Raw genomic sequence first — 23,832 nt, 5'->3', positions numbered from 1 at the left:
AAGTATAAAAAGATTAGTTTTTTGTAAAGAAATAGTTGTTGCATGTTTATTAAAAGTAAAGGTGTGTGACTAATATTTCTCTCCAAACCTTGACAGATTAAGATGGAGTCTTGTCAGATATAAAAGAATCAGATTTGATGGATCAACATAAATTTTTGTACACTAGAATGTGATGGTATTCCACTTGTAAATATACATGTGTATGAGTTTTTTAATCAGTAAATTAATAATTAAACAAGAATTTATACATATAAAATACATGAAGGAATTATAATACATTTTGAATATAAAGTTAATGTGCATTTATAGATATGTTGAATCCATTTAAATCAAACTAAAATTTAATTGAAATGTGCTTTGGTGAAGTCAGTTTGGTAGTTGTTATCAGTATAATGCTTACCAAGTTGTTAGTTGCAAGCCATTTTAGAAGACTAATCAATTGAGTTAAATTTGGAATTATGATTATGGTACTATTTAACTTTAACTAGGTAAACTGGAATAGCTCCAAATATGAATACAAAACTCAGAATTTGTGAATCATCTCAAAATATGAAATAATATAAATAAATAATATAAGATCTTTTGTAATATGTCATTCCTCTTGCAGCCTGGCTGGAATTTTTTATACTGATACTTTTTTTTATACTTAAAGATATAATTGTGTAACCTGTTCATGATGACAATAAATACCAGAATAAGAGAAATATACAAAGATTAAAGTAAGTTCAGTTGATGAAAATATTTGTTGTCTTTTAAATATTAGTCATAAAATTTTGTTATGTACACAGAACAAACTGGAAAGATAAGTGTGTCAAACATATTGCTGTTTTGTGTGACTTTGATGACCCTGTATAACAGATCAGTTTCAATACCCACAAAGTGTAATATTTTGTAGGAACTTAAAGTACTGGAGTCATGCATTAAAATATGTTAGGAATTTAGATTTATTTCAAATAAAATTCAACACATAATCACGGTTGGTTTTGGAAATTACTATCCAAAACACAGTTGTTTTCATTCACCATTTTATAATGCTATGTATGTGGTAACTGAAGAATAAACCTTACTCTTAGTCTCAAGATATGTGAAAAAGATTTGTGGATCTGATATGTAGAAAAACAGGTGCAGGTTGGTCGTATCAGAGAAACAAAACATGTTACTGAAGTGAAAAAAACAAAATATACAATTATTTTATTGTAGAATTGCCAACAATAGAAGTTGATCAACTAGTGGTAGAACTGTTACACTGAGTGGTAGAGATTTAAGTAGGAGAAATTGTATTTAGTTAAGTCATTACGGCAAGTTGAAGTCCACAGTAAGACAACGAAATTGGACTTCTGCAGCAAGAAGTGACTTCTGGTTAGGAAAGAAGGATGTTATTTACAAAGGTGAGAATGAATCTCATGTGAAAGAGGGAAACTTATATTCACAATACACATTCTGTTCATAGCTGGCCAATCATAAATTGGAATAAACAAATATAGTTTTGCAAGGAACCTCCAGTAAAGAAGGTTAGGTAGGATATAGTGCAGCTAATAACGTATGTTTTAAATTAGATTTAGGATGTTAGAAATCAGGACCTACAAACATGTGAATATTGTGTATAAGAAACTAATACTGTAGGAGAGTAAGATACGTAGTAATACAAAGTAGTAAGATACGTAGTAGTACAAAGTAGTAAGATACGTGGTGGTACAAAGTAGTAAGATACGTAGTAGTACAAAGTAGTAAGATACGTGGTGGTACAAAGTAGTAAGATACGTGGTACAAAGTAGTAAGATACGTGGTAGTACAAAGTAGTAAGATAAGTAGTAGTACAAAGTAGTAAGATACGTAGTAGTACAAAGTTTCTCTCTATAACATGTTCCAGAACTTTGTCTTTAAATAAAGATATTCTGCAAGAAATATAGTACCAATAGAAAACAATGTTGTATTTTTGTGTACAGGTTACACTTCTTGAATGAATACAATTAATTAATACTAGATATAAAATGATGCCTTTAAATATGGGGTTTACCATTATATCAAAAGTGCTTTTAAACATTAATTGTACTTTATATAACTTTGGATACCATTATAAGCAATTTCATATTATTCAATACATATATGTATGTATACATATACATGAAATATGCTTGAAAATAAAAGTTGATAGAATAGACATTGAACATAAAAATAACTTGGAATGTGAATTAGACAATTAATTAATTAATAAAATATTCTCCATCTTGGCTTTTATATTAGGTTTTACTGGAAAAAAATTCATAAAAATGTATTGATTTTTCTTTTATATATGTTTTATAGGTTTCTCAGAAGCAACTTCCAGTGGGATGTTTTGTTCCATTTTATTGTTTTTTTCAGAAGGAACTTCCAGTGGGATGTTTTGTTCCATTTTATTGTTTTTTTCAGAAGGAACTTCCAGTGGGATGTTTTGTTACATTTTATAGGTTTCTCAGAAGGAACTTCCAATAGGATGTTTTGTTTTATTTCATAGGTTTCTCAGAAGGAACTTCCAGTGGGATGTTTTGTCCCATAACCTTTGAGAATTCAGTTGAATAAACAGAAAAATGGCAGAAGATTTAGATTCAAGAATAGAATTTATCTATTCATATATACAGCTATCTTTGAAAATAAAACCTGACAAATGGACCAAAATGTTAAGTGTTGAAGAGAACAAGCAGTTGATAATGGACTTCTTGGACAAAGCTGACAAAGATACTTTAATTTTTACTGATTGTGGCAGTGGACAACTGATACCCTTATCAGATTTTCCATCCATTCTCAAAACAAAGGCTGTCTACTTCATTAAACATGTTAACAAAGCAGTACCAAAAGAAAACATCCACAAAACATTAATGTATGGAGATTTATCGACCTCACCACTGGAACAACTACAAGTAGTGATTGATGAGGTTAGGTGATGCACTAATAAAGCTGCCATTGTGTTTCAGCTTGTATATTTTGAAACTTCAGTGATTATATACTTGTATAAAATTATAGTGTAATTCACTACAATATACCCTTTCTCTTATCACTACTTCTATAGGACGTAGAAACCACAAACACTTGTTATATTTATATATAAACATTTATTAATATTTTAGTAATAGTTTAGAATCTTAAAAAAATATTAATAAGGATAATTGTATTAAGTAAAGCTTAGATAATTAGTCTATATAAAAATATATACCTGTCTGTTACTTTCATATATCTATTTACTGAACAAAGTGATGTAATTTATTAATGTACAGGCACCATTACTTAAATTTGAAATGCATTTGTATTAAACTTCATTTTTGTGTTTAATATTAGTGCACTTTATACAACAAAAAACAGATATAATTAATAAATAATATTTCTCAAATTTTAAGCAAAGGAAACAACTGATATTTTTTCCATAATAATATATCAGACTTCTGTTAATTACTATATGTTATATGAATATTTTTAAACACACATATTTTCATTACAGACAGTTTTTGTTCTGTAGGTTTTTGCACCAATCTTATGTAATCCCCAGAACCACAGACGATGGCCAAAAGTCATAGCTAATGATATTGTCCAACATGTGCTTGATTTTCAAAGCACGATGTTCAGAATAACAGGACAGATTAAAGGGAAAACACTCCTTCCTTTACCACCAGGAATTGAACACTTAGATATGTATCATGTTGAGGAAGTATCAAGGTAAGGCAGCAAATTGTTTCTTTCTATTTATCTTGTGTACTGTTAAAAGCTATGTTTTTAATGTTATAATACATGTTGACTAGTGTAAGCAGCATGCTTTAATTATGTTGTTAAGATAGGCTTAGAACACTTAGAAAGCTTTAAATATTTAACATAATTTTGTCTGGTAAATTTGAGGATAGATTATGTGTATGGGGTTTAGTGAAACACCAAAAAGACAATAGAGAAACAAGAGATGTAGCTGGCAGAGTGAATCAGTCATGTGCTTTCAATGTAAGTAAAGTCTCTGGGTCTGTGTTAGCTATTGTTCATATTTTATTATTTTGATATAATTTGCTATTATATCAAACAATATTGAATCTGTTTTTTATCTAGGTATGTTTGTGAAAACAAGTTGACATATCTATACTTATAATATCAAAGTAATGACAGTATTGAAATGTGATATTCAGAAAGTATATATTGGTTTGATAATTTCAGTTTCTTGTGTGTAATAATATTCAAGTTGTATACACTGTTAGTTCTCTGTCCAAATGTATGTTACAGTTGATTCAGATTGAATGTGTGGCAGATCAGCAGAAATTATGTTGAAATGTAGTAGTTGTTGTTGAATATATAGTACTTAATTAGAATAAGCTTACACGTTGAAATGAAATTGTTTTCCAAGTTTATTTTGTGTGAATAAAAAGAAATACATTTCTAAGAGTTCTGAGTCTAATCCCACTGTAACATGGTTCTTACAAAGGGTGTCTGCTCAAATAAACTGAATAAGTTCCAATGGGTGTGTTAATTTATACTTTTTAATGATTTATCCAAGCTTTCTTTCCACGTTTTGTGGAACAACACTCGTTTAAGAGTTGTTGAAGAACTTTAGTTTCATTTCATATGTTGTACACAGATAAGTAAAACACAGAGTTTATGCACTACAGTTAAAAACGACATACAAAAACTACATAACTTGATTGTAGGGCATACGATTTTTTGTATTTGTATATATGCAACTAAAAGAGAGTGAAAGCTGTCAAAGTCCAGATATCTAGGATATGTCATACATACACAACAGTTAATTACAAACAACATTATATACCAGCTATCTTAGTGGTACAGTTGAAATAAACTCAGAAATATTAAGATTCATGTTATAGAAAACAATGATCTATTTAAAGTTCTGTGATTCAGGTTATAATTGACTAGAAACTTGTAGCCATAGAATAATATGTTCATTGTTGTCATTCACAAGGTGTGTGGTTTAATTCATTGAAATGGTTTTTTTAGTGTTTCACACTTCCTGTTTTTATTAGGATCACAAGCTGGAAAAAACATCCTAACATTTTGTATTTATAAAATACAATAGATTCCTGATAGGGTGAATGATTTAGGATTTAAAGATAGCATAATTTTACACAATTTATAAAGGGGTAGATGTAATAAAACCAGATATTATTGTAATATTGTGTATAGATGATTGACATATATAATGTCTGGTGCCTGTTTGTTTGTGATAGTTCAAACTTAGGTGAACCAAAATTACGCCATTTGGTGCATTCTATTGAAACCATGGTGATCCAGTGGTATCACCAAGTCCATGAAGTCTTGGAGCATAACTCTTCTCAAGTGTTACAAGAGGGACAATATTCAGGACCTTATTCTGAGATTGAGTTTTGGAATGGTCGAAAAGAGAACCTCCAATGTATATATTCTCAGGTATATTCAAGTTCTCTGTTTGATTATAATACTTATTTGAATTCCGTTCTTTTGGTTATTCTCAAAGCATGTGTTGAGTTAAAATGGAAGAGAGATGTATTAACTGAAACATGGTGAAGGAGTTATAAAAAAAAACAGTAATATCACTGGTTTCATAGCTTGGACCAAAGTCCATGATGAGCTAATTTAGTGAAATGTTGACTAAGGTTAAACTTTCTAAGAAAAACCAAGTTATATATTGTTTAAATTATTTTTGTACATATTATTAATTGGATAAAGATGCATAATTAGTAAAACTGAATGTGAGATAATATTGTGTAATACAAAATGTATCATTTTGTATAAAAACCTAGCAATTTCCTCAATTTTCTTAAATAATTTCAGTCATTTCTTTTGAGTAGAAAAATGTAAATATTTATTTTACAACATGCTTTAAAGTACCCATAAATATATTGTATACTATATAAGTTATTTATGTTGCACAAAACACTATGTGATAATTACCAATATTGGTATCTAAATTATAGAAATATGAGTTATTTTGTCTAACAATTTCATTTGTAGAATCATTTTCTTACACTAAACAGTTCTTTCATGACATTGTTTTTAAATAAGATGCATGATTGAGTTAAAAACTTTAGAATTACACAAGTTACTCAAATACAGGCCTGTTTTGAGATTCGAGTGTGGCCATGACAGGTTTGTGTTTGGTCCTTAGTATTTTATTATATATTAATTTATGTTAAGTTTGTGATGTTGTATACAAACATATTGCAAATAAAGTTTTATTCATATTTTTCTATTTGTTATGGACATCACAGGAGGTGTATCAGATAAATCAATATAAAAAAAGAACACGTGTTAACAGTAAACTTTAAAGTGAAATACTTGTTATGTTACACCTTGTATGATGCATCAGTGTTGTGTATTTGTATAATATAATAAAACCATACATTTATACTAAGGTTTGTTGTTTTATTGTGCAAATTTTAACTTTCTTATATTTAAAATTTGTTTTGTGTGACTATTTTAGTTGAAAGAACCAAAAGTTGTGAGGATGGCCACAATTTTGGAGAAAGTGAACAGTTGTTATCTGCCGTCCTTCAAGAACATGTTTAGAGACATTGTGGGAGGTGAGTGGTTTAGTTGCTTAATGAAGATTCATAAAAAGTTCTTTAAAAGGCTTAATTAGATTAGGATCTCTTTCACTTTTGCTTATAAACAGCTATATTTCATTGTTTATATCTGTTGAACAAATCATTATATTGAGAGTATAGACTACAGCTACTGAATATAGTTAATTGAAGAATACAATATGAGTAGGCTTCCACTTACATGTACCTCATTCAATATTTTATCAAAGGTAGTATTGTATATTTACAAGTTATTATATGTAGACTCATGTAGTCAGGTGAAGTTATATTAACACCATATCTTGATAAATAATTCATTAAAAAGTGACTGTAAGGTTTTATCTTTATATTATTTGGGTTTCACTAAAATCAACCATAACAGAACATGTACAAGGTATTTTTGGTAGAATTCAGTGCTAGTGTTATTGTACTGGTGTTTTATTTCTTCATAAACAAGTTGATTTAACTATTCATAGGCCTAAGTTACCCGTTGCTGACACAACAGCAACTTTAAGCTAATTTTCTGTTGTATGTATCTATGACCTTTCAGATATCTTTAATACATCATTGGAACGTATTCACAAAACTTGAACATCAAACAACCGGTAACATCATACCATTCCACCACAGCAACAAATTAACCATAACTCTGTGCTGCTGAACAACCGGTAACATCATACCATTCTACCACAGCAACAAATTAACCACAACTCTGTGTTGCTGAACAACCGGTAACATTATACCATTCCACCACAGCAACAAATTAACCATAACTCTGTGTTGCTGAACAACCGGTAACATTATACCATTCCACCACAGCAACAAATTAACCACAACTCTGTGTTGCTGAACAACCGTAACATTATACCATTCCACCACAGCAACAAATTAACCACAACTCTGTGTTGCTGAACAACCGCAACAAATTAACCACAACTCTGTAACATTATACCATTCCACCACAGCAACAAATTAACCACAACTCTGTGTTGCTGAACAATCGGTAACATCATACCATTCCACCACAGCAACAAATTAACCACAACTCTGTGTTGCTGAACAACCGGTAACATTATACCATTCCACCACAGCAACAAATTAACCACAACTCTGTGTTGCTGAACAACCGGTAACATTATACCATTCCACCACAGCAACAAATTAACCACAACTCTGTGTTGCTGAACAACTGGTAACATTATACCATTCTACCACAGCAACAAATTAACCATAACTCTGTGTTGCTGAACAACCGGTAACATCATACCATTCCACAACAGCAACAAATTAACCATAACTCTGTGTTGCTGAACAACTGGTAACATTATACCATTCTACCACAGCAACAAATTAACCATAACTCTGTGTTGCTGAACAACCGGTAACATCATACCATTCTACCACAGCAACAAATTAACCTTAACTCTGTGTTGCTGAACAACTGGTAACATTATACCATTCTACCACAGCAACAAATTAACCATAACTCTGTGTTGCTGAACAACTGGTAACATTATACCATTCCACCACAGCAACAAATTAACCATAACTCTGTGTTGCTGAACAACCGGTAACATCATACCATTCCACAACAGCAACAAATTAACCACAACTCTGTGTTGCTGAACAACCGGTAACATTATACCATTCCACCACAGCAACAAATTAACCACAACTCTGTGTTGCTGAACAACCGGTAACATTATACCATTCCACCACAGCAACAAATTAACCATAACTCTGTGTTGCTGAACAACCGGTAACATTATACCATTCCACCACAGCAACAAATTAACCACAACTCTGTGTTGCTGAACAACTGGTAACATTATACCATTCTACCACAGCAACAAATTAACCATAACTCTGTGTTGCTGAACAACCGGTAACATTATACCATTCCACCACAGCAACAAATTAACCACAACTCTGTGTTGCTGAACAACCGGTAACATTATACCATTCTACCACAGCAACAAATTAACCACAACTCTGTGTTGCTGAACAACTGGTAACATTATACCATTCTACCACAGCAACAAATTAACCACAACTCTGTGTTGCTGAACAACCGGTAACATCATACCATTCCATCACAGCAACAAATTAACCACAACTCTGTGTTGCTGAACAACCGGTAACATTATACCATTCCACCACAGCAACAAATTAACCACAACTCTGTGTTGCTGAACAACTGGTAACATTATACCATTCTACCACAGCAACAAATTAACCACAACTCTGTGTTGCTGAACAACCGGTAACATCATACCATTCCATCACAGCAACAAATTAACCACAACTCTGTGTTGCTGAACAACCGGTAACATTATACCATTCCTCCACAGCAACAAATTAACCACAACTCTGTGTTGCTGAACAATCGGTAACATCATACCATTCCACCACAGCAACAAATTAACCACAACTCTGTGTTGCTGAACAATCGGTAACATCATACCATTCCACCACAGCAACAAATTAACCACAACTCTGTGTTGCTGAATTTATTTCATAAACTTTAAAGATGGCTCTGATCATTAAGTCTCTTATGCTGTGTGATGTGAAAATTCTCTTTATACAGAAAAGAATGCAATAATTTAAATTAAAATGTAATGTTTTATATGGTACATCTGTTCATGAAATGTCAACAGGTAGAAACAGTTACTTAGAATATTGTTAGTGTCGATTTTTGGGAAGAATACAAATAAATTGTATGAGTATCTTTGCTGTGTATTTCATGTAAAAGTTATGTACCTTATTTATAGTATTGTAACTTGTATGAACAAAAATAATATAATTTACAGACAAAATACATCACGAGGGCTTTTGTTCTCTAATTTTGGTTAATTTTCTGCTGCTTGTAAGGCTAGTAGTAAGTTTATTTATTCCCTGTGAATGTTGATCAACTACATACAGACTGTGTCAGAGTTAATTAGCTGTAATTAAAGACTTTTATATAAAAAATACATTATTTTATAAAGAAGTCTATAAATGAGAAACATTTACTTATCTGTATTCTCAGGATGGCTGGTATGGAGTTCTGTACTTTATTTTAATTAAAGTTTTATACCAATACCAGCTGACTTGAGAATACGTTTTTACTTCAAGTGGGTTTCTTGTCATCACGAATTTATTTATCTCTCTGCAAAACAAAGAGCCGACACCTTGCACCACTGCCGTGAAGACGTTTGCTACAAATCTTAAACAAAGCTCACACTCCTGCACATGTTAATGTGTTTTGTGTCAGCTTAAGATGTAATCAGCAGTAAACTATACTAAACGGTGGGTGACATGTTTTTCATATACAATAATCTCCATTTAAACCATGGCTTATTGAGACATGTTTTGAATTATGTCTTTATTTTTGGAATTGTGGGATTTTTGTGTTCGTTTTGTCTTTAACTAGATCATTTTTACTATTAACTCAACTTATTAGTACTATTCATAAAAAAACGAAATGTTTTGTGGATTTCTTTTGTTCATTGATTCCTAGTTCCTTCTACCTTATGAGTTCCTGACATTACTCTAGGGGTTAACTCCTACAGTTTCAGTGATGACTGTAGATGCTACCTTCACTGTGCATCATGTTGTTGTCTCTGTTTTATCTAGTTTATTTCAGATCTAGGATTTTCAACTCTTATTTCTGTTACTTACACTGAGCCTTCCTGTACTTCAACATTTTGACCACCTGTTCTCAATCCCTGTCTTTGTGTTTGGTTTTTTCTTCCTGGTGTGGTACAGATAATCTCAATTTTATTCTTTGCTATTTTGGTTTCTCAGGTGTGGGATATTCTTTCTTTTTCTCACATTGTAATTGAAGAGTCTCTGTCTGTGTTGTTACATGAGACTTCTATTTATTTTTCATGTCTTCTCTAGTAGTATTCATACTTATACATTTTTATCTCATCTTTATATTATATTGACCCCTACTAACCTTGTTTTCTTTTACTTTGTCACTCTTTTTTTTTTCTTCTATGGCCTAAGGTCAAGATTCTTCTACTTTCCTAGAGATTCATTCCCTTGAACCTTTCCTTCCATTGTAGGGTTCCCCCAGTCTTTAACTCATCTGCAGTCTTGCTCTTACTGAGCTCTTTCACTATTTGTCAACACTTTATCTTCTTTAGGGGGATCTGCATTGTGACCCTGGTAGCTTCACTGAGGACATTCTTACCTACCATATTGCCACATTGGTCTTGATTGATTTGTTTTGCTATGGTCCAGTTGACTTGGTTTCTTGGATTTGCAAGGTTGAGATATTTTATTTTGTGTGTTCACTTCCTTCAGACTTCTCATAAGGGACCTCTGTCTAACATCCTTACCTTGTGATGAGCCTTTTAAAGATATTCCTTACATTTTATAAACTTGAACTGAGATTACTTATCAGCATTATTCTCTGATTAGTTTGTTTTTCCATATTCCTGAATCACCCAAACAGGTTGTTCATTCTTAACATTATTTCTGTTTACTTACCCATATTCTTGTTACATTTCTTCTTTATTTTGAATGCTTATGCTGACTAATTCAAAAGGAATTCCACGGTTCATGTTACTGCTTCGGTTGTGAAACATCATCAACAGGCATTATACCACAGGTTTCAGGTGTTGGCGACCCAACAGGAGATTTGTCTAAATGTATTTGCTGGAAGATTGAATGTTATGTGGGTCAACCTTTATCTCCAGAAATTTCACCTCATTCTCCTGAACCTGTTGAACCTGGTCATGTGAACAAAGACATTGGTCACCCATTTCGTTCTTCTGAGTTTGATGTGTCATTCCATACCCTTCCTGAGGATTTTATTCGACAGTTTTTTAGGACTTTATTTTCAGATATGCTTGGGTCATTTGCTACTTCATCAAAATGCTTCCCTATTTGGTGTTTTCCCCATCTCCAGACATTTGGGTTTTTGCTTAACAATTTGCCTCTCAGTTAAGCAATGGTGTTAGTATTGCTTATCCCCCATAGGCTTTTGACCAGTCAGCCCTTATTTTTCATAGGGTTAACTGTCCATATCTCAAACAACAGCTGTTGGGTTCAGTTTTGCCATCTTACCCTCATGACCCTATTGTTGTATCTTTATCTGATTCATCTTCTGTTTGAGGCTCTTCATAGAAATCCTGAGGGGTTTTCTATGGAGATTCTCCCCCTCCTTACCTCCACATTGTCTAGTTTATTGTGTTTGGTTCTGGCTTTACAATTGTGGTTTATTTTTTGTGTGAACCTTTTGGATCATGATGGTGTTGTATCTTGAACTTGCTTACCTGCTCCTTATCTCCATAATTTGCATTTTGCTGCATTTGTAAGACATTTCATCTTTAATATGGTCCTGGAATTCTTGGAGTCTTGGATGGCATCTGCCTAGCAACAGTCTGCCATCTTCCATCTGACTGCCTGTTTATCTCAGTCAGAGTCAAGTGTGACACTGATTTCAGTTTCCTATCCTTCCCATCTCTTACCTGTCTCTCATTTTTACTGTGTCATGGTTTACCAACTTTACATTCTCTCTACATGGAGCTTTTGGCTACCAAGTCTCCTACTCTTCTTGCACAAGAGGTTCTTACTGCGGGACACTGACATTGCTCGAGTTTCTTGTTCCTTTCAAGTGATCAGTAGAATTTGTCCAGAGATTCCATGTTGCCTCTAGGAGTATCTCTCCCTTCATCTCTTCACCTTTCACTGTCATGGAGGCTTGATTGTTCTCACATGACACTGGACATCCTTTTTGTCCCACCTTGCCAGGACTTACATCTTTTCACCAATTCCTCTCTCTGCAGGTGAGACAGTTCTGGACACCTACATACCTTCTAAAATATCCTCTTTAGAGGAACAGTCCCCTTATATCATTGTCCTAGAACTGTTAGCTGCTCATAGAGCTTGCAATCATCTTTCATTTCAGACATGATGGTCAATTTCGATAACTCCACTGTGGTGTTTTTCATCAACTGACAGGGAGGTATTTGATCTTGGGACTTGTGTTTTCTGACTGTATATTTTCTTTTTTTTTCCTGATGATCACCACATTTGGTTATTGGTCTTTTACATTCTAAAAGCTTTGAACCTGGTAATAAGTCAGTAGTCTTGTTTGCACTGAATACTTCCCATATAGTGATATGTTAACTGTCTAATATTTTAAGAGTGAGCCTTTGTTCAGTTGCAAGTGCTCAGGGGATTACTATACACGATGTGTTGCCCTTCTGTTAGGGGGGGATATAGTATAATGATGATTACTTCATAGGCTAGAACAATACACATCAGAATTGGAGCTTCTTTCAAGGCTTGTGGTATTGCAAAAATCACAGTAGCACAAGGTTATAGTTCTTTGTTCTGAAGGTAAGAAAAATGTTAACTTTATTTGGATGTGTGCATAGTTTCAGACCTCTCATGGTTCAATATTATGTTAACTGTTTTTTTTTTTAGCTTTAGCAGAAGCACAAGACATATCTCTTCACCTAGCTCCTTTACGAACACACTTTGATCGTTTAGAACAAGCTGGTTTTCCAGATGTATATCCTCTCCTTCATCCATTGATTCATACAGTATGTTTGGTATGGAACCATTCAAAATACTACAGTTCTCCTTCAAAAATAATAGTACTAATGCAGAAGATATGTAACTTACTAATTGAAATGGTAAGGATTTTATTTTGTTTTGTAATATGTATCTTTTAGGGAACAAATCACATGATTTTTTGACATTAACTTATCATCTTGACAAAGAAAGAAATGCAATTATGTTGCCAATGAATAGTCTGTATCTGAAATAAGGATGTAGAAATACAATTCAAGTGTAATTAATTATTGTCTTTTCAAGACTGATCAGTACAGTAATATATTACCAACAAAGAGAATAGAGATGGTAATAATAGTGAATCAATAGATAACTACAAAATGTGTATTGAAATGGCCAATGAATATGTTATACACCACAACCTTAGAGTATTAAATTTTCTTCAACCTACAATAATAGTACTTTATTTTAAATTTATAGTATAATTAGACAAGTCGCAATGCAGAGATACCAACCATTACAATTTTGGTGTATATATTATGAATATACGCTCATATAGACAAATATTATGAGTTGTTGCAACTCCCAAATTATTATATATCATATAGACCTATACAATAAAGTGATAAATCGTTCCCCCAGGGCTTGAAAGGGGTGAAAAAATTTCTTGTGAGATACAAATAAATTTTGATAATAAATAAAAGACATAGTCCAAATGGCTACTTGCAATAATCATGTTTGTGCTTTAAATAATACAAAATATTTGTATCTCCAACATCTACCAATAGTTTGAGTGTGGTGCTTCTCCTACTGGGTACATGGGGGGATTCCACAGTTATGTCATCAGTGCTTGTTAGCCAATCAGCACTCATGTAGATGGGTATTTATCATTTTCTAAGCTGCATAGAAACACCAATGCAATTGTTCACAAGATGGAAAAAAAGAGGCCTTGTTCATTAGATTGTCATGTTTCTGGCAAATCTAAAAGGCCTAAAACTGTGAATCAAAAATTTAGGAAAGAGTATAGTGCAAAATATCCGGTCATTGCATCAAAAGTCAGTGACAGTCATGTGTTTTGTACAATTTTTCACATCAATTTTTCTGTGATGCATGATGGGATAAACGATTGTTCCAGACATACATCTCACCAACAAAAGGCTGAGGCAAAGACAAAAACGATGCAGATAACGACATTTATGAGTAAGAATTCAGAATATGAAACCATAAATGCAGAAGTGATGTTCACGCAATTCGTCATTGTTCATAATTTACCCCTATCTGTAGCCATTCATGCAGGACATCTATTCAGAAAAATGTTACCAGACTCTGATATAGCAAAAAAACTACAGCCATTGTACAAATGTTGGGTTGTGAAGATGACAAAATGATTTCAAGCATACTTACTAACTGTGTTTACAGTTTAGCCACAGATGGATCCACAGATATGGATGACTCAAAACTGTATCCAGTGATTGTACGATATCTGTAGGACTCTGTCTACAGTCATTACGCTCAGTCATTTGAAATAGTTGGCATCTCTGGTATTGCATTGAAATGTCGATAAGAAGTGTTTTAAGTTGTAACCTGTTTAAGTATTATAGATTTCTCTTCAACCTATATAAATAATATTTAATCTTAATGTAGTATTGAAATGTTCTGGATGATTGTGGTACATTTTCTATAATCTATCTCAATGAGGGTGTATTATTTTATAATGTAACTAGGTTAATGAAATAAAATAAGTATATACTGTGCTTTTCTGATATTCAGATACAGATCAGGGTTGGTAGTAAGTTCATTATGTTTCATTTCTATTTAGTGTACCCACTATCTTGATCCAAGTAATATATTTAAGTCAGAGTTGGAGGAAAGCCTTGAGAAAGTGAATACATCTTTAAAAATTTTGATTCATTTTCTACATGTACACCATGACTACCAGACAAATATGTCGCAGTATTTAACTAATGTTAAAGTGAGTAGTTGGGCCTTTCTTGATAGAAGAATATTTGAAAGGTTCAATCTCTTCGTGGCCAGATTAAATGTTATCAAGGTGGGTTGAAACATTCTCTTCATATATTTTTGTATCAGTATATGATGGAAATAATGGTTGTTATTTGGTTTTTACAAAAAAATTATTTACTGTTTCATCATACTGTAGATAGTTTTAAGTGGTGTATTGGGGTCATAAGTTTAGTAATGGTAAAAAACATTTATAAGAACAAATAGCATAAAAGTACAGATTAAAGAGAGAACCTTTAGTGAAGATTAGATATAAGTTAAGAAATATAGTACACTACAGTGGTGGCACCAAGGGAGGCTTGAGCCCCCCAAGTATTGTTACCTACATATATTCATAAAATATGGAAAACACAATTGTTGTTGTTGCTTAACAATTAACATCAAAGAGACATAGATCTGTAGAACTCAGTCTCTTCATTAAGACGGAAGTATGTGTCATGCGTCCCATAGCAACGTACTGAATGCACTGAAACTCATGCGCTGTATTACCGCTCACTGTGTAATGCCATTCTATCTTGAGCTTTGATGAAGATTAGACAACCACGTTGATTTCAAGTAACAACAGATCATCAGGGATTTTACTTGATAAACCAAAGGTTTCACAGGTATTTACCCATTAATTTCATTTATCTTTTATTGAAAGTAAAACATAGCATGAATGTATAAGTGGATTGTGTATAGGTCAAAACTATGAAGCACTTAGCCGGTGTTGTGTTCTCTGTGAGATCATTTTGCATTGTGTATCAGCCATCCAATATCGTACTGATGATTGTGGCATACACTTAAAATTGTGACTTACAATCCAATTAATGTTATACTTATGATTACATAATAACCTTACATGTTAACTAACCAAATAATATTTCTAAACAATTCTAGAATGAATTTTGAAATTGTCATTGGGCTATTTAGAAGTGCCTAATTTAATGTAATGTAGTAGTTACATTATTGTAACAGGTCACACTTATGATAATAAGAACAATATCACAATCACAGTTTGACCTGTATGAATAATGTGAATAAACCAGCCTTTCTGCGAAGGTCAACTGAAATTTAGACATTTTGTTTTATTGTTACTATGACCATTCAGTATCCAGGCTGCGGGTTTGCTTTGTTTGAGTGAGCTATTTCTGCCTCGAACGCCTTAAGCATATGATCACCGAGCTGCTGACCATGGTGTACACTCTGTGTACGGCTAACGATCGGCTTAGCCTAATTGAGATCCAGATGCCAGCTGCATGCCACCCCTTCCCCCCCGCTCGCTCCCATTAGCTGCCCACAGTTTATCAACATGCCCTATCAAAGCTGTGTTTGTGTTCCCTAATTAGCCCTGTAATTTTACATTATCACTACCTTCTAATTAAGTACTTGTGCTATATGGTTAAAGATAAACACTTTCTCTAACAGTATTTCACGGATATGTTCCGGATGCCAGGAGACACATCTTCTATGCCATCATTGACAGGATGTTCAATGAGCTGAATAGAAGATTCTCCTCTGATGCCTGCAGTGTTCTGATGGGTGCAATTGCATTGAACCCCAAACACTCCACATTTCTGGACAAGCAAGCACTCTTAGGAATGGCAGCAAACTATGGTGTGGCAGAGGACAGTGGAGGTCCACCAGTTGAACTGGCTAATTGCCAGACAAGGGGCAGGAAGTATCCACACCACTGGAACTTTCAAGCATGCTGGAGCCAAACAAAGATGCCTTCATGGATCTCCACAAACTTGTATGCATCGCTGTGACCCTGCCTATCACTTCAGCTGCCTGTGAGAGAAGTTTCTCATGTTTGAAGCTTCTCAAGACATACTTGTGAAACAGCAGTGGTAACAACCGTACCAGCAACCTTGCTGTCATATCAGTAAACTCCAGGAGGGCAAAACAACTCGATATTGATACTGTTATAGACACATTTGCTGCCAATCACCAGAACAGGTGCATTATTTTGAAGTAATATTGACTATAAACACAACATGGTGAAAGATAGTTAGCCTTACGTTTCTTCAGAGTGTATTAACTTCACATGGGATAATTCATTTCTCCAATGTAAACTATGTCTTTATGTTATATTTATTTTGATTTGTAGCTTTACTCCTAATGGTATATTAAATGTTCAATCTAAGCTAATCTTGATTTTCTTTATTATTATGTATTACCTTGGGTGGAATTTAGGTGAGCTTCCTCTTTTACATATATGCATAAACATATTATTTCTAATTTGTAATAATGAATTTTTAATCAGAGTATCTATACTTTATATTGATGGCATTTTGGGAAGCTCCTCCACAGTTTACCTCAGCCTCCCCCCCCCAAAGAAAATATCCTGATGCTGCCACTGGAACACTAAGTTATAACTTTTGAAGTTTATTTTTTTTCTTAAAGCAAACTTATAATACTAATCTATTGATATTAAACTGCTCCAAGTAAGCTTTATGAGACATCACTTTTCCTTGTTAAGGAGTGTTTACAGTAAGTTTTAGTTTTACAGTTGCTGAATGGTTTTCTCAAGAATGTTCTCAGTTCCTTTACTGAAGCATTTTACAGGTGATTCAGTGTGTCTGCAGAGTGGGATGGACAAAACTGTTTTATAGAGCTGAGGTAAAACAACAACAACTGCTAACCAGTTCATCCTCACAGTGGTAACTTATTCATAGTATACAGTGATGTGTGGAAAATAAAAATAAAGTCTTTTTTTTTCACGATCACTGGTACTGGTGAAAGGCCTGTGATGATTATAGAATATTTTTTCCCATAATTCCCAGCTTTTAGGGAACTATTTCTAATGGTGGATAAACGAGGACACTTATGATATCACTGAATCATCATTGGAGAATTATCTTTGAATTTACTTTATTCAGTTATTGTAGAGTTAATCCAAATATCTTGTAAGTCAAAAAAGTACCTGGACTGATTTACAAAGAAAAATGGACATTATCATGCTATCTTTAAGGAAACTGGATATTATCATGCTATCTTTAAGAAAACTGGATATTATCATGCCATCTTTAAGAAAACTGGATATTATCATGCTATCTTTAAGAAAACTGGATATTATCATGCCATCTTTAAGAAAACTGGATATTATCATGCCATCTTTAAGGACTCTGGATATTATCATGCCATCTTTAAGAAAACTGGACATTATCATGCCATCTTTAAGAAAACTGGATATTATCATGCTATCTTTAAGAAAACTGGATATTATCATGCCATCTTTAAGAAAACTGGATATTATCATGCTATCTTTAAGAAAACTGGATATTATCATGCCATCTTTAAGAAAACTGGATATTATCATGCTATCTTTAAGAAAACTGGATATTATCATGCCATCTTTAAGAAAACTGGATATTATCATGCCATCTTTAAGGACTCTGGATATTATCATGCCATCTTTAAGAAAACTGGACATTATCATGCCATCTTTAAGAAAACTGGATATTATCATGCTATCTTTAAGAAAACTGGATATTATCATGCCATCTTTAAGAAAACTGGATATTATCATGCTATCTTTAAGAAAACTGGATATTATCATGCCATCTTTAAGAAAACTGGACATTATCATGCCATCTTTAAGAAAACTGGACATTATCATGCCATCTTTAAGAAAACTGGACATTATCATGCCATCTTTAAGAAAACTGGATATTATCATGCCATCTTTAAGAAAACTGGACATTATCATGCCATCTTTAAGAAAACTGGATATTTTCATGCCATCTTTAAGAAAACTGGACATTATCATGCTATCTTTAAGAAAACTGGATATTATCATGCCATCTTTAAGAAAAGTGGACATTATCATGCCATCTTTAAGAAAACTGGATATTATCATGCCATCTTTAAGAAAACTGGATATTATCATGATATCTTTAAGAAAAATGGATATTATCATGCCATCTTTAAGGAAACTGGATATTATCATGCCATCTTTAAGAAAAGTGGATATTATCATGCCATCTTTAAGAAAACTGGATATTATCATGCCATCTTTAAGGAAACTGGATATTATCATGCTCTCTTTAAGAAAACTGGATATTATCATGCCATCTTTAAGAAAACTGGACATTATCATGCCATCTTTAAGAAAACTGGATATGATCATGCCATCTTTAAGAAAACTGGATATCATCATGCCATCTTTAAGAAAACTGGATATGATCATGCCATCTTTAAGAAAACTGGACATTATCATGCCATCTTTAAGAAAAGTGGACATTATCATGCCATCTTTAAGAAAACTGGATATTATCATGCTATCTTTAAGAAAAGTGGACATTATCATGCCATCTTTATGAAAAATGGATATTATCATGCCATCTTCAAGAAAAGTGGACATTATGATGCCATCTTTAAGAAAACTTGATATTATCATGCCATCTTTGGTACCATAAGTGATTCTAAATTCTTTGTAAATGACTTCATCAATGATTTGACAATAATCCTGGTCTAACAATAGGATTATAAGTTGTTTTCAGTACTAACCATTTAATTTGAGATTTATTAATTTGATCAAATTATGTATTGAGTGACAGCAATTATTGTCAAACGTACCCGTGATCTAATTCATGTTACACATTTATTTATAAAACAAACACAAATCACACATGTGTGTCATGTTTTCAGAAGACTAGTTCTTTAGATCATATGTTATTTGTTAATTTAGTTTATATTGAAAATCTGTGTTTATTGTAGACTTCAGATTGTGAAGTAAAATGGGTAACAATAATTGCATAATTTAAATTCGTTTTTAATGCTTAATATTCATAAATTAATAATTTGTTTTTTGTAAAGGAGTTTTTTGAGACTTCTCAGGAATTTTTCAAGCTAGAAAAAGTAGAGATAGGTGGTGTTCGTGGCCGTATTTATGGTGTTCAGGTGACAAATATTTATCAGGAATTTTTTGAACTTTATGGATCATTTGCTAGCAAAACTTACAATGCCCTGGATCCAGCTTCTGAGGTGAGCATCACTGATATTCAGTTGATTTGTGTTTTCTGTGATAAGAATAAATGGTGATCTAGTTGTTTAAATCTGTATGAACATAAATTGTGTTATATTTCTATTATTACACCAATTTGAGAAGATTTGTCATGTTACACGTCCTACAAAATATCTCTTTTTACAAAGAACTACAGTATTTTTTATCCCTAAAGTACGTTCTGTGTGTTTTTATTTTTGATATGATAAAAGATGTAGGCAGGATATAAAATAATCAGTATTTGTTTTGTTTTAAATATCTCAGGAATTTGTTCAACATTACAAGGACTTCAAAGAGAAGATCCATGACTTGGATCAGAGACTTGGTGCAATAGTTTGTCTCAGTTTTGAAGACTGTACCAGTATTGAAGCAATTTTCAAAGTACTAACTTGTAATTTTCATAAGTTTGTATTTTTGAAAATAATGATAAACAGAATTATGAATAGTCATTAAATTGTATGTGTTTGATCAAAGTTATAAACAGATAACTGTCTTTCTTATTTTAATTTTCAGTTAAGTATGGATTGTGTTATGCATTATTATCATAAGATCTAAGTTAGTTGTTGTTGAACTACAGTAGGTGAAACTGTATGTCTTTTATATTATGTTTCAGTGTCCCATTTAGACCTTTAATGAAATGTTTTCATCTCATAAATATAAGGTGTATATATATATATATTATAAATATAAGGTATATATATATATAATATAAGGTAAATATATATATATTATAAATATAAGGTATATATATATATATATATATAAAATATAAGGTAATTTGTATGTAATTTTATCATAGTTATAGCTTTTAAACATGTTAGAGTTTCATAGTAATCTGGAGATTTCATATAAATATATATCAGTAGTAAGTTAGTAGCATCGTGAACAACAACAACTGATTAAACATATATCACCAGTAAGTTAGTGATATCATGAACAATGGTTGATTACTCTGTTTATTTGGTATTAATGGTATTTTTTGTATTTCTCTTTCTCACTAACAAATGTTAACATATTTTCTTTTCTGGTACTTGAAATTGCTGAACAAAACAACAATAGTTGTTTCAAACAGTAGTTTTAAGTAGGGTGTAGTAGTAATAATAAAAGCAAAAGAGATACAACTTAATGTTTGGTACTGATAACATATTGTATTTTGTCAGTAAACTGGGCTAAAAGGAAAACAGTAATTCAGCACTTTTTCTTATTACAAATTGTTTTGGCATCTACAGTAGTTTCTGATGAACTTACATTTCGTCTTGTATTCCATTGATTGTGTTCCAGCTTTTGCAGATGTTTGGATCTTTGTTAGAGAGGCCTGTTATAAAACAAGATTTTGCACCATATCATTCACGAATTGTTCAGTTATTGGAAGAAGAAGTGGACATGGTGAAGAAGATATATGATCAACAGTTAGAGAATATATCGTTAAATGGCAAAGCAAGTGTACACAAAAATATGCCACCAGTTGCTGGCACCATAAGATGGATTCGTGAACTTGGTTGTCGTATTTCAAGTTTGATTTTCGAGTTCAAGCAGTTTGAAAACATGTGAGTGCCATTTTGTTTTATTTGTGTGTTTAAAACAGTTTGGTATGATTTAAACCTCTGTAGATTGGCAGATGACTTACTTTATTTGATGCATTAAACATTTGAAAATAAACTCTAATGTTATCTCATTAATTTTCAAGAAATGTTGTGTTATACTGCATACTTGGTTGAATTAGAACTTCACCAAATGAAATATACAACCAGGAGTTTCTGAAACATTCTTTTCTTTGTATTTTTATTATGATGTTTAACATTTATAAACTGACTAGAAGTAAACATAATGTGAAACATATTCAGTAGTTGTTTTTAGAATGTTATATAGTAGATGTACATTGTTCTGTACTGTCACAATATTAGCATACATTAGTTGTTGACAAGTACACAGAAGCCTAAACTGTGAATATTTCAAGGTTTGTACTTTAAATTTGTGAAGATGGACTAAAGAATCAAATAGAAGTAACTAAACTTTGTATCTCAGGTGCTCTATTTACCCTATTACAGTATATTAATCATACCAATTGTGTTTGAAAAATAATTTCAGTATAAAGCAAGATGAACACATAGAATACCTCTTTAAGAAGTTTAATGAGATGTCGGATTTGTTAACCAAGTAAGTTTTGTATTTACTTTTGTGTACAAAAGTATCAAATTTTCTAAGTTAACTGAATAATAGACATTTATGGTTATATTTAATCTTTTTTTACAGTACTTATACATAGATATTAGTTGTTTATAATGTTCAATTGTGCTACCTGACATTTTTAAAAGTAAGTTACCAATGGTCTATGTGTTTGTATTTGATTTTTTGTTTTCCTAGTTTGACTGCTTTTCAACTTTAGATAAAGGACAGTTATTGTTAGTAAATATAAAAGTATGAATGATGAAACTTACAAGTAGTTAGTGTAAGACTTGAAGTAAGTACACTTATTTAGCTCCATGTTATATGAATTATTTGAAGAAAACGATCTTATAACTGTACCTTACTAGATGTATTGTATTGAAAATCAGGAAACTGTCTTTTGAACTAGAGATTAGTTGGTCAAACATTTCATATACTTCTATTGAAAGACAGAATTATTTATGTATAGAAAATGATTTAAAATGACGATAAATACAATTATTATACATACTGCTTTTTATTAAAGACTCATACCTGTAGGAATTTATATAACTATTTACTCAATGATGTAAAAAAACAACATGTAAGTTCAAGAAGTCCAGGTATTCAATTATTAAAATCTTATAACCAGAGTGCTTTGGAAAGGTGGTAGTTCTGTGTGTGTACCTAACACCGTGAACCAAAGCTTATTTGAAATAAGAGTTAAAATATGTGTGTTTTCCTAACACTATGAACCAAAGCTTATTTGAAATAAGAGTTAAAATCTGTGTGTTTTCCTAACACCGTGAACCAAAGCTTATTTGAAATAAGAGTTAAAATCTGTGTGTTTTTCTAGTACCATGAACCAAAGCTTATTTGAAATAAGAGTTAAAATCTGTGTGTTTTCCTAACACCATGAACCAAAGCTTATTTGAAATAAGAGTTAAAATCTGTGTGTTTTCCTAACACCATGAACCAAAGCTTATTTGAAATAAGAGTTAAAATCTGTGTGTTTTCCTAACACCATGAACCAAAGCTTATTTGAACACTTGTTACTGAATTAATTTTTTTTACATTAAAACATGTCACTGAAAATACTTACTGTGTTTAATTGTTTTTTACATGAAAGTTTTTTGCTAGAAATGATCATTGTTTAGTTTAATATTTTTACTCATTATAACTAACCTTTATGTGTAAGTGTTTTAAGAATAAAGATTGTTAGTTGTGTAACCAAATCTAGTAATAAGTCAAATAACAGACTGAGATCTTTACCAAAGCTCACATTTTGAGTGACAGAGGAGATAATTTAGTTTTATTGTTTTAATCAAGCTATGTGTGAATCTACAGTGTCAGTTATATCATTTGTTTATGTGTAAATCTTGGAAGGACAGAGTGTTGTGTGTATATATATATATGTATATAACATGATATTACTTTGAATTATATTCCTCTAATTGAAGTTATGAGAAAAACATCTACAGAGAGTGGGCTGAAAATGTTGGCAAAGTTACAGAGGCTAAGCTTCAGTATCCTCTTATCACACGAGACTCCGAGACCAAGCAAATTTATGTTAACTTTGATCCTCAGGTCAGTGTTGTTTAAATGAATTGCTAAAATGCTTTGATTAGCTGAGATATGAAGAACCAA

General features: G+C 32.1%; 1 pseudogene across 1 annotated transcript in view; it reads left to right on the top strand.

Moving 5' to 3' along the window:
* The first annotated feature begins 2,505 nt into the window (after positions 1-2,505).
* Positions 2,506-23,832, top strand: part of LOC143226953 (dynein beta chain, ciliary-like) — a 186,227-nt pseudogene continuing 164,900 nt past the window's right edge. The window contains exons 1-11 of the transcript XR_013014816.1: positions 2,506-2,912; positions 3,491-3,687; positions 5,193-5,391; positions 6,425-6,524; positions 12,945-13,156; positions 14,854-15,084; positions 19,854-20,021; positions 20,305-20,421; positions 21,322-21,587; positions 22,129-22,197; positions 23,646-23,772. The product of XR_013014816.1 is annotated as a dynein beta chain, ciliary-like (transcript). The remainder of the gene's footprint in view (positions 2,913-3,490; positions 3,688-5,192; positions 5,392-6,424; positions 6,525-12,944; positions 13,157-14,853; positions 15,085-19,853; positions 20,022-20,304; positions 20,422-21,321; positions 21,588-22,128; positions 22,198-23,645; positions 23,773-23,832) is intronic.

This window comes from Tachypleus tridentatus, chromosome 9 (genome assembly GCF_004210375.1).
Source record: "Tachypleus tridentatus isolate NWPU-2018 chromosome 9, ASM421037v1, whole genome shotgun sequence".
In the NCBI taxonomy this organism is placed as follows: domain Eukaryota; kingdom Metazoa; phylum Arthropoda; class Merostomata; order Xiphosura; family Limulidae; genus Tachypleus; species Tachypleus tridentatus.
Note: the sequence above shows the minus strand (reverse complement) of the source record. Positions and strands in the feature narration are given on the sequence as shown.